The 17,993-nt window shown below is 42.9% G+C and overlaps 4 non-coding genes and 1 pseudogene across 4 annotated transcripts; 1 reads left to right on the forward strand and 4 right to left on the reverse strand.

The window, feature by feature from the left end:
• Positions 1 to 2,964: 2,964 nt before the first annotated feature.
• Positions 2,965 to 9,078, reverse strand: LOC112910360 (large ribosomal subunit protein uL15m pseudogene; annotated as a pseudogene).
• Positions 8,594 to 8,665, reverse strand: TRNAP-AGG (transfer RNA proline (anticodon AGG)). The gene has a single exon. It is a non-coding gene; the product is annotated as a tRNA-Pro (tRNA).
• Positions 9,079 to 9,642: 564 nt separating the features above from the next.
• TRNAI-AAU (transfer RNA isoleucine (anticodon AAU)) lies at positions 9,643 to 9,716 on the reverse strand. Its single transcript has one exon. It is a non-coding gene; the product is annotated as a tRNA-Ile (tRNA).
• Positions 9,717 to 10,217: 501 nt separating this feature from the next.
• Positions 10,218 to 10,289, reverse strand: TRNAA-CGC (transfer RNA alanine (anticodon CGC)). The gene has a single exon. It is a non-coding gene; the product is annotated as a tRNA-Ala (tRNA).
• Positions 10,290 to 12,337: 2,048 nt separating this feature from the next.
• On the forward strand, positions 12,338 to 12,410 carry TRNAK-UUU (transfer RNA lysine (anticodon UUU)). The gene has a single exon. It is a non-coding gene; the product is annotated as a tRNA-Lys (tRNA).
• The last annotated feature ends 5,583 nt before the right edge of the window (positions 12,411 to 17,993 follow it).

Raw genomic sequence — 17,993 nt, forward strand, 5'->3', positions numbered from 1 at the left:
TGTGATTTTGTCTCCCTTTGCTTTTTTTCAGAGACTCACCTCTCAAGTTTGAATTTATCTTTAAGCTCACATAGCTTGGTAGGCAGCCCCTCAAATTACTGATGTCTGGCATTTTTTTTATATCTGGCTCAATCCAGTACCATTCCAAGCTCTAGTTATGAACAGAGTCTGTGCATTCTACTTCCAGATTATCTGTCCTGAGGAAAAGCTGCTGTAAGATGGCCTTTTAGGTAATTTAGTAGTATTTATTATACAGTGTTAAATGTATAAAATATTGTGTCAAGGGAAACCTGGGTGGCTCAGTGGCTGAGTGTCTGCCTTTGGCTCAGGTTGTGATCCCAGGGTCCTGGGATCGAGTCCACATTGGGCTCCTCTCAGGGAGCCTGCTTCTCCCTCTGCCTATGTCTCTGCCTCTCTGTGTGTGTCTCTTATAAATAAATAAATATTTTTTAAAAAAAGATTGTGTTAAGTGTCATAAAGACAATGCAGCTAAATCATTCATTCAACAAATATGTGAGTGCTTACTATGTGCCAGAGAAGTTTCTGTCCAAATGTCACCTAGTGTTATGGGTGTTTTTTTTGTGTGTGTGTGTCCGCCTGCTATGAACTGAATTGTGTCCTCCCTTCCTGCAAATTCATATGTTAAAGCTTTACTAAAGTTTACACTAAATCCCCTGTGTGGGTGTTTTTGGAATATAGAAGTAATTAAAGTTAAATGAGGTCATAAGGGTGGAGCCCTGATGCACTAGGGTTAGTTTCCTGACAAGAGAGGGCTCACCCCTCTCTTCCACATGAGGACACAATGAGGAGGCATCTTCTGCGAACCAAGAAGAGAGCTCTTACCAGAAGCTGAACAGCTGGTACCTCAATCTTGAACTTCTCGGCCCCCAGAACTGAGATAATAAATTTCTGTTGTTTATGCCGTCCAAGGTATGGTGTTTTGTTTTGGCAGCCCAGGAATAATAAGACACCCCACCTGCCCAACACTCTTTCAAACCTCCTTTCATCAAGGACTCCTTTGCAGCTAATATGTTATATCAAAGGAGTTAGGTTAGCTGGTGCTCAGGACAAGGCTCAGGGACAGCTTTGGCCTTGGAAGTGATGCCACAGGTCTTAGGTTCAGAAATTCAATTTTTAAATATGTCAACTCAGTTTTAACAATACAGCCAAGGAGCTGTAAAAATAGGAATCAGCCTTCTGTTCTAAGAAACTCAAAAGATGTTTACAAGCCAGAAATCCAGTAAGTTCATTGACAGAAGCATATGTGGTTTATCAATAATACCTGTTCCACCCAGGATAACCCAATATAGATTTTCTGGCACCCCAGAAACCAGAACATTAGGCAGAGGCTGCAGGGCAAGGAAAGGGAGTTCAGGCTTTACAGTAAGACTTAGGGCTTCTTCATATGCACAACATGTGGTCTGGAAATCCTCCACGGTTGTTCCATTGTAGGTAGAATATCTATAGGAATCAGACATGAGGTCTTTGTTCCTTTGATTTGACGTGGTAAACACTGGTAATTTCTTCATGACCCAATTCTGTCACTACCACCTATTTTTAAATCAGCCACAGCAAGGCCCTCCTCTCCTAGGGCCAGGAAACACAGCCGGGGACTCGGTTCTCATCCAATCTGTTACATCCCCTCAGTAGGTAGGAGACAACCTTATTGAAGGCCCAGACCATGTTGTGTGTTTTCCTGTTAAATATCCAACATGAGAAAGGTGCTTATGATAAACGTGTTCATCAGTTGATGTGAAAAATTCCTTGTCTGGTAAAGGGGATTTGGAAAACAGTCAAGGTTCAGTGTACCCTTGTAGGAAACTTCTTGTTCATGCATTTTCTTTTAGGTTCTTATAAGTTCTGGTTTGTTAAGGAATGGTTTAATAACAAGCCAAGTTATGGAATCCTGAGTAAAAATTTAAATAGATAAACTCTTGGTGCATAAATTACTTTATAAATTGAATCCCAGATTAGCAATATAGAAGGTAGATAAGTTAACAAACCAAAATATTGCATCATTTAGGTTTTTAAGTTTTTTCTTTTAAAATAACCAGGAATGATTTCCTGGGTTTTCCTCTGGAAAAATTGTCATGAATCATTCAAGATTTAATTGCAGCAGGATAAATTGAGCTTTTGTACTGTTTAGGTATGACACATTTCTGTAAAGCTAAATAAGCTAGCTGACTGCTGAGTCTTTTACATTAACTGAGTTTAATTTTCACATTACCAGTTTTTATGGCTTATATAATCACCAATTTTGCAAAAATCATTTAAATGAGAAACAAAGGTCTCCAATATCTATGAAATAAGTAAAGTATCAGAATTAGAACACTTACCTTCTTCAAGAAAAAGGCTGATAGCTTCATCATTATTGTCTACTCTTATCAGATGAATTGAGAAAAGGAATGCACCTATAATTTCTGTTTCGGTTTTGCTAGCAAATATTGTAATACTTATTCACTGGTCTTAAACCTCTAACTCACATCCCACATCTTAATAATCCAGAGTCAAAGGCTTTTCACCTTGACACTGGATAGGAGACCTTCCTGGAGGCTGTTGACAAAGATGAGCCAACACTACTAACCGCTCTAACCTTGACTGAGCAGGCCTAGTGGTCACACCCATTCCACCTGCACAATTCATACTGATTTGCAGCAATGATAACACAAGATTTGGAAAAAATATCATGAAAAAATGAACAAGAAATACACTAAAAGCTATCATCTTCCTCTGGCAGAAAACCAGGGAATTTGTTTCTTTAATTGAGAAAGAACCCACACCAATTCAGTTCCTCTCTGCAGCCCTTGCTTATTACATTTAATTTTAGATAAAAATGGAAATAGGGCTACATAGAAATTAAACATCAACATCTAGAGAATCACAAATGAAGACAAGACAATGAGAAATATGCATGTTTCTGTCCTTGTTCTTCCAGAACTCTAACAACTTGTTTTTCTTTTAAGTTCATGAGCTGTAATACTTGAGATTCTCATCTGTAGGTTTTAGGATTTTCTTATCTGCTGTATTTATCACCCAGAGGCAAGATCAAAGAAAATCTGCCTTGGATTCTTTCAAATACTAAGCATTTTGAAGAGTTCATCTTTAGTGATATCAAGTAAAATGTAGCGATACTCTAGGCAAGTTCAACTCTTGCTTTGAGAAATTTGGCAGGATCCACCAGGTAACCACGACTTTGCATCAGTATAATATGGTATCAATGCTTCAGATGGAAGCATTTGTTTTGGAATGGGTTGTCTGTGCAGAAAGAATAGAACAGGTGGGTACAGAATTTCTAGACTTCTTGGATCATAGAAGGCCATAGTAACGACACTACTATTTTTTTCGATTGCAGCAATGGCTAATTCTGATGCCAACCGTACTCCAATTTTAACTTTCATCATAACGGTGTCAGCTCCCTCCTCTACCAGCTGGACACCATAATCTCTTTTAAGTGGCTGGATAGTCATACATCTCCCATTGACAAGCTGAGTTAATTCAATTGGTTGAGCAGGATCCACTTGGCCAAATCGATAAGATACTGCAATCTATTGAGGCTCAAAGGCTGATAATGGCATCTGAAGCTATGATGACCTTCATTAAACTCATATTTTCGGATTTGAATGTAAAATGGAGTCTGGCCCCCCCCCAAAGGCCAGTCTGGGCTGGGTTCCTCTCTGTTGTTCTCCTTTATGGCCTTGGCTATGTTTTCTACCTCTTCTCCAATCTCCTGCCATCTTTCTGGTTTCCTGGAGCCTGGATTGGGCTTTAGGTTGGCGAAGCTCACATGGGGCAGGGTCCGGAGCAGGCGCAGTGCCCTGCCCCCACCCCCTGCCCTGCATAGGACCGGCCATTACCTGCACGGTCCAGGCCCTCCAAGGGCCTGTTCATGCATTTTATATCGACTCTTGATCCTTGCTTTTACTGTGTATATAATGACAATACCTCCAAACACTAGGGAGTCCACCTAGTTTAAAACATGATTCCCTGTACCCAACGTATAGGTGTGATTGATCTAAATAGGCAAAATACAGAAGAATTTTAGAACCTAATATAACATTACACAGAGCAAGTGATAGATTAATGACAATATTCAGGCTCCTGGGTAAGGAAAAAAGGAAGGTTTGGTTGGGAGAGGATGGAGAGTGGTAATTTGTCTTGACGCCATCGTGCCCGGAAGTGGACATTCTTTCAATGCAGTCTGGATATTCCAAGGCTTGTGGCAGTCTCGAGGTGCAGACAGCAGGCAGTATCAGGTGTTCACATCAACACAAATAATGTTATCATCTAACTCCTTCTGCTCTGATTAGACAGACACTAGCCAAGCTTTTATGTGAATTTTGTCTTCCTAAATTTGAGGGCAATTACAACACATACACAGACACACACATGTACTGGGCCACCTAACAGTTTGTTTCTTGGCATAAGTTCATTCATAAAGCAGGCACTCTATCTTCAAAGTTATCCTTGACCGTCCTTCACGTCTCCATTAAAATCCCTTGGACAGTCTGCCAGACATACCCAGAAATCAGGTCACTTCTCCACACCTGCCCTGTGACCACTCAGGTGTGACTTGACCCTTTCGGCCACCAAGAGCCTTCTAACAGGTGTCCTTGTTTCTATCATGTCTCCTTCAGATCTGTTTCTCAACACAGCAGCCAGAGTTATTCTTTTAAAAGCTAGGTTAGTTCCTGTTACCCTTCTACACAGAAACTTCAGAGACTTCCTATCTCACCCAGTTCAAAGTCCTTACAAAGACTGTAAGGCCTCACATTTTTTGACCTCCTCCCATGACTCCTTTCTCCTTAAATGTTCTGCTCCAGCCACACTACTGCAAACATGCTTTTGCCTTCGGCTCTGCCTGATTCCTCTACTTAGAAACTCTTGAAAATAACACTGTGGCCCCTCTGTGTTCAAATGTTACCTTCAGTAAAGCTAACCCAATAATCCTGTTTAATACTATGATGAGACTCCCACCTATTCCCAGCACTCTGATCACATTCTAACATCAATTTTAGTTTACTTGTATCTTTGTTTGTTATTGTCTGCCTCCTTCCATAGAACGTAAGTGGCAGGTATCTTTGGTTTGTTCACTGATAAATCCCAAACACCCAAAACAATGCCTGACACACAGGAGTGGTCAAGAAATGTCTAGAATGAATAAATGGATGAGCATGTTTTATTTGGGTTATCAGGACCTCATCCCTCCAGAGTCTACATGAACTGGCAAGAGGAAGAGACAGAGGCAGAAAAGCATATAACATCAAGTTTCTGAACCCAAAGCTAATGATAAACACCTAGAATCAGTGTTTTCCATCAGATATTGGCTCCTTGTGGAATTCTAGCCTGAGTAGGCAGCCAACTTGCCACATCTATCATGTTAAAATAGAAAGAACAACCTTAAAAGCGCTCGTTTCTAAGTCATCAGAGATTCAGCCTCACTAAGACTGAGATGGGGCCCAGGAATCAAGTTTTTGAAGCTCACCAGGTGATTCACATGTATGGTCATATTTGGATACCCAAGTTAGAGCATGCCCACTGAATTGTCCTGAGGCCTGAAGAGAACATTAGGACAATGTTAATGAAGAGAGAGGAACATAAATGATTAATTGTGCTTTTAGAATAAACGAGGAGGTATGTATATGTGTGCTTTCTCTATTATGGCCATGGGCATTTTGTCAGTAAGTGCTAGTAAACCTAGGGAAGCTTCAAAGGAATGATAAAGGAGGACAGTCATGATGAAATTTTCAGAGGAACAAGGAAATCTCACAGAAAGGGTCAATTTCACCATGGGAATGATTTTCAAGCCACTCCGGAATAGCACAAACCATTCCTATCAGGGATCATATTGCCCAGGCACAGAACTGAGTTAACCTAGTCCATAACCAGAATGGAATTAGACTTCATTTTGGACCTCATTTCTCAATGTGCAGAAACTCAGTTAAGAAAAAAGGAGTGGGCAGCCCCCCGTGGCGCAGCGGTTTAGCGCCGCCTGCAGCCCAAGGCGTGATCCTGGAGACCCTGGAGAATCCAGTCCCACGTCAGGCGCTCTGTATGATGCCTGCTTCTCCCTCTGCCTGTGTCTCTGCCTCTCTGTCTCTATAAATAAATAAAAGATCTTTAAAAAAAAAAAAAGGAGTAAAAAGGATACACAGTAGGAATGAAATGAACGAACGAACATAACTGGTTGGACAGGGCAGGTTTTTCCTCGAGGGTGGAGAGTTCAGAGAAGTTGGAGGTAGAAATGCAATTTGGATTCTGAAAAACAAGCTTAAATCTTTGGATTTTATTGTGAAGGTAACTGCAATCTGTTGTGGGTTGTTTGGTTCTTCCATTTGTCATATATGAAGGGAAGAAAGGTTGGAAACAGCATTACCTATCAGGAGGTACGTTGTGCTATCCAGGTGTGGGTGAGCAGGAACCGAACAGGTGGGTGAGGCAGTGGTAATGGGAAATTCATCTCCCAGAAAATAAGATGAAATTAGAGAGGGAGACAAACCATAAGAGACTCTTAACTCTAGGAAACAAACTGAGGGTTGCTGGAGGGGAGGAGGTGGGTGAGGCTGGGGTCACTGGGTGATGGGCATGAAAGAGGGCACGTGATGTGATGAGCACTGAGTGATATAAGACTTATAAGATTTATAAGATAAAAGACTGATGAGTCACTGACCTCCGCCTTTGAAACGGAAGGAAGAAAGAGAGAGAGAGAGAAAAAAAGAAAGAAAAAGAAGAAAGAAAGAAAGAAAGAAAGAAAGAAAGAAAGAAAGAAAGAAAGAAAGAAAGAAAGAAAAGAGAAAAAGAAAGAGGAAAAAGAGAAAGAAAGATCGTTCATCTCCCATTATTCCCTAACGACACTTGTTGCTTGGGCCAGAAAGTGGAGTCTCAAAACTCTGCGCGGACATTGCCGCCTCTCACCTCTGCCCTGTGTTTGGATTATTTTTTACACCTTCAGATTATACCTTTTCCAACATTTCTGCATCCTTCTCCCTGTATCCGAAACCTTTTTTTTCGTGGGGGTAGTACTTCTGATTCATCCGTGTAGCTTAAATACACAGAGCCCAAGCCCTACCTCAGCTAGGCCAGAAAAATGCATTCCCGCCAGGGGGCGCTGCGCCTACACTGCAAGATGAATAGAGCAAGTCAGAGCAGTTTAGCAGAGAGCTGGTGAACCGTGGCCACTTGCTGTGATTCCAGAATTCCACTCCTTAAAAGTGTTGACCTCCAAAATTCCTCATGTTCGACAGCGGTGTGGGACTTAGTTTCTCAATGTGCAGAAATTCAATTAAGAAAAAGCACTGAGAAAGTAAAGCAGTCGCCCAACGCGGAGCTCAAACCCACGGCGCTTGGATTAAGGGCTCTATACCTCTATTGACTGAGCTAGTCAGGGAACCTAAGGAACGCCTTCCTCAACTTATTACGAGGACATATAAATTCTTCTTGGGCCTGCTAGGAATGCAGGATTTCATATTTTGCTTGATTATTTTTGTTTTATAAAGATGGCATGAAAGCCAAGATGTATAAGCATTATCCTAAAGTACTGTGCACATCCCACCCACTTTCACTACATCTCGGCCCACCTCCATTCTCACCACATGCTGCGATAGACCCCAGAAGGTTTCTGGGATCCAAAGGTCGGCATCTCTGGGCGCTGTTACACTTACCCCAACTCTGGCATTCCCAGAGCCCCGGACTGGTTGCCTATGCTCTTCCAGGCATGGAGGTGAGGAGTCCAGGCCTCCTGGGCCCTCTCTGTGCACCCCCCCCCCCCCCCCCCCCCCCCGTCACCTGCCAGCCTCCACGGTGCCCTGTGGATGCGGCCCTGAAGAAAATCTATGCGGTTTTTTCCCTCCCTTTCAGGCCCCCATGTTTCCTCATTTTTGTACTTCTTCACCATCAAGGCTGACACACACTTCAAGAGAGGAGGTGCAAATTCATTTTAATATAAATTATTTGACAACCACTAGAATATGGGATCCAGTGTTTTTTTTAATGTCTCATTTATCACTGACTACAGAAGTTCATCGAATATAACAGATGCTAAACCAATTGCTGTGTACCAAATATCTGAGTGTACCAACAGTATCTCCAGGAGGCGAGAGAAAGCGCCCCTTCCCAATAAGGAACCAGAACCTGGACCTCCTGAAAGATGGGGGAATAGGCAACGCTATGCTAACGAGGAAAGCCAAGATATCTTGTACAAAGTTTGCCAAAACCCCAACTCTGTAGTTCGGTGTTTTATTTTTCCATAAAAAAGCGATGCATGAATGGTGGATGATACTGAATTGAGATGTGCATCGTCTTCCTATACTTTCCTATGATCACATCCCTGGGTTGGAACTCTAGAGGAACCAGAAACATCAGCCTTTGCAAGAATCCGTTTAGAGTTGGTGGAACACGGAATAAAAGGCAAAACTGAAAAGTGCTTGACTCTCTCAAGTAAGAGTTCCCGTGTTACTCAGATTGAGGGAATATGCAGCCTACACACTTCTACCATAAGTTATAGCAGTTTACTGAATGGCCTCTGTATCCCTTTGCGTTGTGTGAGAATTTGAAGGCCGAGTTAGTAAAAGTGGAATCACGGGAAGTCACAAAAACTGGGCTCGTCCGGGATTTGAACCCGGGACCTCTCGCACCCTAAGCGAGAATCATACCCCTAGACCAACGAGCCACTTATACCGAGGCGCTCTCTGAGTATATTAAATATTTAGTAAAAACAATTTTTTGGTACTCCATTCACATTTGGGTGTATGTAACTATAACCGACCTTTATTTGGACTCTCCCTCCTTTCCTATTTTCAAAACCGGGTAGACGTGGCTTTCAGCACTTCCCCAGTCCTCGCAAGGAGCGCATCAAGCCTTAGTGCTTCGCAGAGGCCGCTGACCCATCCCGTGTAAGCAACAGCCACGGCGGCTGCTCCGACAGTGCAGCAGCCTGAGCTCCTCCTCACCTGCACCGGGCCAGCGTGCGGGGTCGAGGCCCGAGCAGCCCCCTACCTCCGCAGGCGGACCAGGCACGCCGCCGCTCGCACGTCCCCGACCCTCGGGGGTACTCGGCCTGCTCCCGATGTCCCCCACGCCCATAGCGGACGCGTGGGAGCTCCTACCGCTGTGAGGTCGTGGTTGAATACAGGAAATCAGCGGCCCTAGGAACACTGGGAGACACAGGGAGCCGGAGCCGGCTTCGGTGGAAAAGTAGGCTGACACGGAGCCTAAGGACAAGAACTGGCCAAAGCAGAGGGGCTGCGGCCGTCGCCACCCGGCCGCACGGGATGGTAAGTGACGCAAGGCGAGGAGACCGCGCCGGAGAGCCTATAGGTCAAATTAGTGGGAACCTGCTCGTCTCTTAGACGGATTCCTCCCCTGTCCCGCGCGATGATGGACCCAAACCGCCATCCGACACCGTTTTCCTTCTAATGAATTTAACAATTCCTACGGTGTCCGGCTGCTTTTCTGCTTCTCGGAGCAAACTTTCTGAGCACGAGGGCTTGCCCAGAGGGGTTCCCAGGGCTCTCCTACGATGGAGTGGACTCATGGCAAAACGTTTCTTATGGGGACGCAGTCTTCACTTAGAACGCGGGCCTCCTTTTCCACCGGAGAGTCACCAAGAGTATTTAACTCAAGGCGAGGGCAAAGAAAACGTAGTAGTGGCCCGTACGGGGATCGAACCCGCGACCTTGGCGTTATTAGCACCACGCTCTAACCAACTGAGCTAACCGGCCAACTGCGCAGAAAAAGCGTTCAAAGTCTTAACAAGAAGGTATTGTTGTAGCTTTTTACGCTGCAAGCTGATTTTGCCCGCACCGAGTTAGGCTTCGTCCCTTTCCCAATACTTGTCCTATGTTTTTCGTGCCCTGACGCAGCAACGAGGCGCTAGCAATACCCCCCTACTCCCTCTTTGTATTTTGAGGCCAAGATTATCTCTGCCTCTGAAGACCAGCCGGATACTACAAATTGCCTTTCATTAATGGGTCCTGGGCTAATTTCCAGGCTGCTCTGCTTCCGCCATCTCTCCTTCCGGTGTTTTTTTCAACGTTTCCAGGGCTACTGGTTTCAGGTAAAGATGAACCCAAATACCTTAGAGTTATCCTGTTTTCCTCCCTACATACACAATTCTAAAAGCAGTGGCTACAAGGACACTGTGGAAATCGATGAAGAGGATATCAAGTCTAGTGATTCCACATTTTAAAAACATGGTTTCTGATTGTGTAGGTAAAACATCTTGGAGATGCCGGGGATCGAACCCGGGGCCTCATACATGCGAAGCATGCGCTCTACCACTGAGCTACATCCCCAGCTCTGCAAGCCCTGCCTTTCTAACTCTTCCCAATTCTTTGACTCCTATTTTTCTCCCCAGAAACCAGAAGATATTTCGAACGCTGAGATTCAATTTTCCTTTATCTGCTCAGCAAAATCATAACATAGTTAAAAGAGCAACATCCTATTCCAAGTAGAGGAGTCTTCCAGCTATGGGACGTTTGTCAAACACTTAACCTAGAGACTAAGGGATGGAACCAAATACCTAAAAATCTGATGAGAAAAAGGACAGAGAGACTCTAAAAGCTTCTTTCTCATATGTTATCTAACTCGAATTTAAATAAAAATTTGAAAATAAAAACCTTCTTTATTTCCTTTTTTTTTCTCTCTCTCTCTCTCTTTTATTTTAAAGACACGTGAGAGGTACTGCAGTGATCTATAGGCTAATAAGATCCCTGGCAACTTGAAGCTGAATTGAGAGAGAAGTGGAAAAGTGTCTCAGAACAGGGGATATTTATTTACTTGAAGATAAATTGGCTGAAGAAATAACGACCTAAGGCAAGTCTTCCACCTGGATAAAACGGATCCAAGTACTATAAGGGGCTCTCACCCATACAGAGCAGAAGGTCTTCTAGAGTCACAGTTGGCCTTGGGACTCAAGACATCCAGTGCTAAAACTGGGAAGTTAGTCACCCCACTGCGCTTGGGTCTAGTCCCAGAATCCAGAATTTCCAGGCCAAAGCCCTAAGCGGGCTTCTAGAAGGATAGATCTCCTCTAAGAGTCTCTGGAGCACAAGGCTGGGAAGAGGAGGAAGGAGTGGGTCAACAGCAGGCCTCCTGTTTTCTTCTGGACCCTTCTTCCCAGCCCTGGAAATGTTAGGGTGACCTAGTGCTTGCAGGGCATGTGTTCAGGGATCAATAGAATCTCATGCCCAAATTGTGCTGGTACTCAAGGACACCGACTGAGAAGATGATTAAGTAAACAGAGATGACTAAGTAAGCCTGAGATTGGTTTGTTTGTTTATAGATACATAAGTCTGGATTTTATTATGGAAATTTCCATAGTATATTGTTCACAAACTTAGAAACACTGTAATAGACACCAAATTATAAAGAACAAAAGAGAGAGAATAAACCCCAAATTTAAGACAGTGTTTACCTGGGAGGGTGAAGAGATAGGACCCCAGAGGGACAAATGAATATTGGTAATTGTCTAAGCTGAGAAATGCACATGTACACAGTATTCTAATTAGTTTTCTTAAAACCCATATACAATGTAGGATGTGGACAACCAAGGACAGTGGGTATATGGGAACTTTATATTTTTGCAACTTTTTGGTAAATATAAAACTACTCAAAAATTAAGAGTTTATTTAAATTAAAAAGTAATAAATAAATGAAGACAGCTGACACCCAGCACAAAATCAAACCACTCCCTCTGTTTCTCGACCCATATTCAGGTGCCCAAAGTGCTACCTAAAACCTTAAGAGCACCAGCAATGAATCAGCTTCATTTTGAAAGTGCTCTGTTTGAGGCCAAATGTAGAATATTTGAGATATTTCTCTGGGAAACTGAGGAACTGAAGGCCAGCATTCCATAGTTCTTGACTGCACTGAATTCTATATAGTATAGTATATATCTCTATATAGTATTGACCTATACAGATAGTGTGTGTGTGATATATAGTGTGTGTGTATATATATACACATATAGTGTATATACATATACATGCATATATACATATATACATAAACATATACTGTGCGTATATATATATATATATATATATATATATATACACACACATATATGTATCTCTATACTTTATAGGGAGAAAGAATTTGGGGCAACATTATAATTAATATAATATGGTTAGACCTTGGTATTAAAGAAGACCCTCCTTGTGACTTTCTATGCTAATTAGTATATTTCTAAGCATTTTCTAAACGAGCAATGCTGAACCAGAATCACAGGTGAAACTTCTAAAATAATTTCCTCCTTCAAGTTTAGGGATAGATTGACTACTTTTGATGTTTCAGAAGCATTTCATGTGAGCCGGTTGAGGTGCGCAAAAACTTTATGTGAGCCCGGATAGCTCAGTCGGTAGAGCATCAGACTTTTAATCTGAGGGTCCAGGGTTCAAGTCCCTGTTCGGGCGGTTTGTGCTTTTTCTCCCCTGCTCTTGCATTTTTAACGCAGCAAGTTATGTAACTGGAAAGAAGATAATCTCAAATCACAGGCTGATTTCACTAAAAAATGAGAGGGGATCCTGAGCACAACACAGATATCATAACCTAGGATTTGTCCAGAATGTAGAAGGGCCTTTTAGTAAGGTGGCTGTAAGCTGCAGCATGCTAAACATTTCATCCAGAGCACAAGTAAAAGTTTCATTAACAACGGTCACAAGTTATCAAAAGTCAAAACAGAACTGCTTCCTCTGCCCTACACTGGAGTGCTCCTTTCCAATCCTCTACTTTGCTCAGCTCTGGGAAGCCCACATCAGCCCTTAGAATTCAGGTCCCAGTTGCAGCAGCTTCCAAACTTTTTGGCCATTTCCAGTTTGAACTTGAGTTTACATCTGGACCAGACACACAAATGTAGCAGGAACAAAATTGACTAACCACTGACCCTCACATATGCACTGCATTCTGATATTTCAGATTCCCTCCTATTTACAATGCTGGGAACTAGCCACCAGTAAATTGATTCCACATCCCCCTCAGTGGGAAACACTGGGTTTAGAGTAATCACAAAGATGGAATTACAGGGTGATGCATCCTGTGCCAAGTAACCTGCCTGCTCTGCCCCTTCCTGGAAATCCCAGGCCCCAAAAACCTCAAGTGACCTGAGCGCACTGGCAGCAACATCATCTCTGCCCTGCTTGGAGTCTCTGAAGAAACAGAACCTGGCAGCCCTTGCTTGAGATTTCATTTGGTCATTGCCCAAAGCAGAATTTTCAACCTAGAGGATCCAGAAGATAATAGAGAAAGTGGATTTTACATTGCTATGAAAAATCATCAGAGTTGCTACAAGCAACTCATATATTAGATCATTATAACATGGCACTGGATTAAGGTAATGGATATGTTGTATTTCCATTCTCCATTATTGTCCCGATCCCTAAACCTGTCTCCATTAATCTTTAAACCTACAAGTCAACTAGTTCTAATCATTTGTTTTACTAGAAAAAGCCAAATGTGGCAGGCACCTTCCACTCAAGAAACTCAGCTACTTTGAGGTTGGTGTCCAGAGGAAATAGCTACTAGAAGTTTCCATGGGTCATTTACCCTTCTATTGGGCAGATGAGTTGAGGAAAACATCCAGATTTGAATTTTCCAAGCCATGCTTCTAGAAGAAGAAGAAGAAGAAGAAGAAGAAGAAGAAGAAGAAGAAGAAGAAGAAGAAGAAGAAGAAGAAAGAAGAAAGAAAGAAGAAAGAAAGAAAGAAAGAAAGAAAGAAAGAAAGAAAGAAAGAAAGAAAGAAAGAAAAAGAAAAAAGAAAAGAAGGAAGGAAGGAAGGAAGGAAGGAAGGAAGGAAGGAAGGAAGGAAGGAGAGAAGAGAAAAAGAAAAGAAAAAAGAAAAGAAAAGTTCAATGAGTGAAAGTAACTCTTTGTTGGGACATAATTCTTCATGAATCTCTCACATTTCTACATGTATTGCTAGCAAGGCACTGACTGCTCTTTGTTCTGGATTTTCTTTTCAAATATGCTTATACAGCAAACACTGTAGAAGTGAAGACAGAAATGTCTCTCCAGAGCAATGGGTAGGCATGCTTACTGCTCATTATAAAAGAATAGAGATCCATGGTTTAGGGTTTCTTTCTTAGAATCCACTGCATGTACAGATGTCATTCATGGTTTTGCCCTCTGAGAACTAGAGCCAGGGAACCAGAGAAAAAAATGCTCATAATCTGGCTATTGCTATTACTAGAGTAATGGACTTTCCATTGTCTCTAACCCAGGAGTCTTGTGAATTATACCAGCATCCACGGAACCCTGTGTAGCAAGTTTAGCTTTCACGCTGGGTAAAATTTCAGACCTTGCCCATTTCTTGGCACCATCAACCCGACGCTCTCCTCTTCCTTCTGTGTATTCCTTATCTTGGTTAGTTATACAACCACCCACATAAATCCAAAGCTAGAAACTAAGTCCCGTCTCAGACTCCTTCCCTTTCTTCATCCCTATTCCTCCTCCTCTGGATCCAACCCATTACCAAGTCTACCCGTTAAGTACTTAAGAGGAAGGGGTGCAGGGAATTCTGCGAAGAGTTCATTTCCTTTTCTGCCCCCATCCTATCACGCAAATTCAGGCTCTTGCCATCTTTCTGAGGATTATGGCAATAATTTTATTACTATCTTTTTTAGTATAGGGGACAGCTGTTTTTGCCACATCCTCTTGAAAGTCTTCATTTCTAGGCCTGAATAAAGCAGTATATTTCATAGTCAGGAAATCTCCACTTCCAACAACCTCCCTCTAATTCCACCATACAAAGGCCAACTGGCAGAGATTTTTGTGAAATGCAAGTTTGCACAGGCTTTTCCCCAGGGTTAAAACTTTTAAGTCAAACAGGATAAAATCTGAAATCCTTTGCAAGAGAAAGACTCTTCCTGAACTGCTTTGCCTCTACGGTATTTCTATCCATGACATCCTTCTTTTCTCTTGTGTTTCATCTAACCGTATGTTAACCTATGGCTCCCAGGGCAGCACAACCAAAAGTGGTGCTTAGAGCTAAATCCTTTATGCAAAGTCTCCTTTGCAAGTCTTTCTTTGTAAGGATGTATGGTTTAGAAACTGTGGAGCCAAATCTTGGAGCTTTCCACTTTTGTTTTCTTTTCTTCTCTTTCCTCAGGATGTGGACAGCATTCTTTAGCATGCATATCTAAATGAAATAGCATACATATAAGTAAATTTAGATATGTTATATATTTAGTACATATTATATTACACATTTAGTTACATATATATGTAACTAAAATTAATATAGTTAACAATACTGTGTTACATATTTGAAAGTTGCTAAGAGAGTAAATCTGGAACCTTCTCATCACACACACAATTTTTTCTGCCACTATGTAAAATGACAGATGCTTACCAGACATTGTGGTGATCATTTCACAATGTACAAAAATACCAGATTGTTATGTCATATAATTGGAACTAGTACATTATATGTCAACTGTACCTCAGAAAAAAAATAAATTAAAAAAATGACCAAATTAATGGGCTGAATTCTGACTTATTTTTGTGCTCCCTCAAAACCTCATGTGATTCATGTCATCATGGTCACCTAAAAGAAATGTGACCAGGTGCAAGAAAAGTAATACTTAAATTACTAATATCTACATCTCCAGGGAGAGATGGCTCCTCAGTGCCAGGTGCTGAAAGAGGTACCTCTGCAAGGTTTCTTAACCTGGGGCCTGGTCGGTCAACCTGGAAGGAATAAATATTGACATCTTTAACATCTCTGACGTTGAACTAAAATCTGGCATGCCCTTCACATATGAATGTAGAGAGCAAAGGACAGTCAGAAGTCCCTGTGGTTTCATCACCAAGAACAATCACAGGTTACAGCCTGCAGCCCACTGATAAATCCCCGAGACAGGAAGAGTGATGCTCCTCAAGGAACTCAGGGCTGCCTTACTGCTGATGTTTTTACCAAAACCCTAAAGCTATCTTCCCTTAACAGCAGCCAGACCATCAAGGTCTTATGGAGCCTGCTTCCAGCTGACAGATTCCCTAGAAACGGAGGTTTCCTCCACCTTCCCTCCTGCACAAACTAAAAAGTGTGTCACCATCATCCACTCCTCAGGATCACCCCTTCTCCTGCTGTGGATCCTGTCCCAGCTACCATGGAAACACCTGCTGCACCGGTCCCGGGCCCCTGTCACCGGAACCCACATCCGATGACAGCAGCATCACAGACCTGAGCTAGGAGATACGTTGTAAATGGCTCATACTTACTATTCCGACGTGACAGTGGCCGTAAGACACGGCTTGATGTAGAACATTCAATATGTCAACACAGTGTTATTTTACATGCTTGGTAACTGTTTTTGTCGTATAATTGCCCTTTCTCTATTTGTTACTTTCTTAGAATATAATTTTGAGGAGGGCTCTATGGGCAGTATCGCGAGGCCAGAGGGCACTGAAGCCCCTCACGGGTGCACAGGCCCCAAGTGGCTTCCGGCTCTGACAGTCCCCTTCGGTGAGGGTACTGAGGGTTGGCGCCCTGAACCCCAGGCCTCTGCACGGTTGTGAGGGGTCCAAGGAGCAATCCCGGGAAGGAGCTTCCCAGGGCCGGCCTCCCTCAGCCGGCTGGAGCCAGGCCGCGACGCCGGAAGCAGAGGCCTCCCGAAGCCCTAGAGAGGCTGGAAGTGCTTCGTCCTGCGGTCAGGGCTCTGGGCGCGCATGCGGGGGCGCTCGTACTTCCGGGTTGTGCCCCACGTGGGGAGCGCTGGAGCGGGTTGAGGGCATTTGGCGCCGGTTTTACGAAGATCACTGCGTCCACTGTTGAGAAGAGGGCTTTCAGAGCCGGCAGTGAGGCTCCAACCTGATAGCCGGAGGCCAGCCTGGCAGCGCACCTCACAGGCCCCAGATGGTGGGGCCACCACAGGAAACCTGTGAGTGGGTTAAGGAGAAAAACTGGGTACCCTGCTTCCTGCCCCAACTAATAAATATCATGCCTCCTAGTTAACAACCATCAATAAAGGAAACCTTAACCCGGAGGTGGCAGCGCTTTCTCTTCTCTCTCAAGGTGCCTGCTCTCATGTCTGGAGATTGTACTTTTTGCTTTAATAAACTGCCCCACTTGTGTCACTTTGCTGTGCTGTGTGTCTGTCCTGGAGTTCCTTCTTGCGACCAAGAACCTGTGGTGATGCCTACAGGTCTGGCTGAGACAAGGCTCCAGGACCCTGGGGTACCCCCAGTTCACCAGGCAATAAAACTAAGAGGTACAGAAGTGGATACGGGAAAGTAAGTTTCCTTCTCTCTTTCCAGCTCTTCCAGGACCAGGGCCTCCATTTTGAGAGTCACAAATTTTATTATGGAAAACTCTGGATCACTCAAGCTGTTTGGTGTCAGACACCCAAATTCTCAAAATATTCATAAACCAGGATGTCAATTTATTAATTTACAGATAGGAATGTAAGTACCAAGTGGGTCAGAAAAGGGGGCAAGGAGGTTTAAAGTGTAATCACTATTTCCTAATTTGCTCTTCCCCATTTAGAAATATTTGTCTAAAAAACAACCATCTTTGTATAGAAAAAAATAGGCCTATCTAGTTTTATGTTGCTAGAGAAACACTGAAATCCTAAATTCCATATGACCACTTCCCCATTGAATTTAGAGTCCTTTTATTCTTTTATTACTACCCTTAATATATGTGTGTGTGTGTATATATATATATATATATATATATATATATATATTTTTTTTTTTTTTTACTTATGAGAGACACAGAGAGGCAGAAGCAGGGTCCCTGCAGCGAGCCCGATGGGGAATTCAATCCCAGGACCCCAGAATCAGGTCCTGAGCCAAAGGCAAATGCTCAAAACCGCTGAGCCACCCAGGTACCCCTCATTACTATCTTTCTTTAGTGGAAATTACAACCGTTTAACATGCAGAATATTATTTCTTGCACTTGATTGTTTCCTGATGGTGTCTTGGGAAATGCCTTAATTTACACAGGAACTGGACAGATCACATTTGAAATTTAAACCACTGATCTTTTCAACAATGGAAAG

This window comes from Vulpes vulpes, chromosome 12, assembly GCF_048418805.1.
Source record: "Vulpes vulpes isolate BD-2025 chromosome 12, VulVul3, whole genome shotgun sequence".
In the NCBI taxonomy this organism is placed as follows: domain Eukaryota; kingdom Metazoa; phylum Chordata; class Mammalia; order Carnivora; family Canidae; genus Vulpes; species Vulpes vulpes.